This window comes from Triticum dicoccoides, chromosome 7B, assembly GCF_002162155.2.
Source record: "Triticum dicoccoides isolate Atlit2015 ecotype Zavitan chromosome 7B, WEW_v2.0, whole genome shotgun sequence".
Taxonomy (NCBI): Eukaryota; Viridiplantae; Streptophyta; class Magnoliopsida; order Poales; family Poaceae; genus Triticum; species Triticum dicoccoides.
Window position 1 is genome coordinate 445,377,283 of NC_041393.1, and position 1,001 is coordinate 445,378,283.

A 1,001-nucleotide genomic window follows, 5' to 3' on the forward strand; every position below is an offset into this window, starting at 1 on the left:
GAGGATGATCCAGCAAGGCAGAAGCTCGAGCAGTAGGGGCATGGGGTCGTGGAGGGGTCAGATGCTTTCGGCTAGTGATGCTCCATCATGGCGAAAACAGTCGAAGAGTTGGGGGGGGGGCAGGGAGGATGATAGGGAGGGAGGTCAGGAGGTCACGAGCCCTTTGAAGAAGGGGGTCGAAACGGGGCAGCATAATAGCAGTAAGAAGGGGGCGGCCATGCAACTCCCGTACGACGCGACAATAGTGCATTATACCGTTGAAATAAAGGAGTTGAAGGGAGCCGGTGGGGGTGGCAAGCAGAATCCGACGGAGACAGGTGGGCAAGGTGGGCTGCGGGAGGACGCCGCTATTAGGGTGCAGGTTTTGAGGCCATGCAAATGGGCAAGCCCATGCAGGTTGATGTGATGCACGTAGCCATTGCTGATCCGGCTAGGACAGGGAAGAATGCACAGCACAAGGGCACCAGGGGCGAGAAACCGAAGCATGGGGGGACCTACAAGAAGATCAGAAGGGAAGGACCGTTGGGGGAGAGGGAAGGTGTCTCCGCAGAGGCGCATGGTAATACTCTGGGGCTGAAGAGGGGAGTGGATGAGCTGGAGATGGAGGTGGTGGAAGGGGTGAAGAAGCTGAAATATGGGGAGGAGTCCGAGCGGCAAGAACAACTGCAGGAGGAGAACGCGGGGCTGCCATGACAGCCCTACGAGAAACAGTGAAGGTTATGGCGTGGAACTGCCGAGGTTTGGGGAATGGCCCGGCAGTTTGTGGACTTCTGGAACTCCAGAAGGAGGAGGACCCCGACATCTTGTTCCTGTCAGAGACTAAGCTTGACAGGGGGAGGATGGAGAGATTCCGATATAAGTTAGGTCTGCACCATGTGGCGGTGCAAAATAATAAAGGAAAGAGTGGTGGTTTAGCGTTGTTTTGCGTCGAGGAATAAATGTTATCGTGAGATAGATGGGACGTATGCACATCAATGCAGTGGTGGAGGAGGAAGATGGCT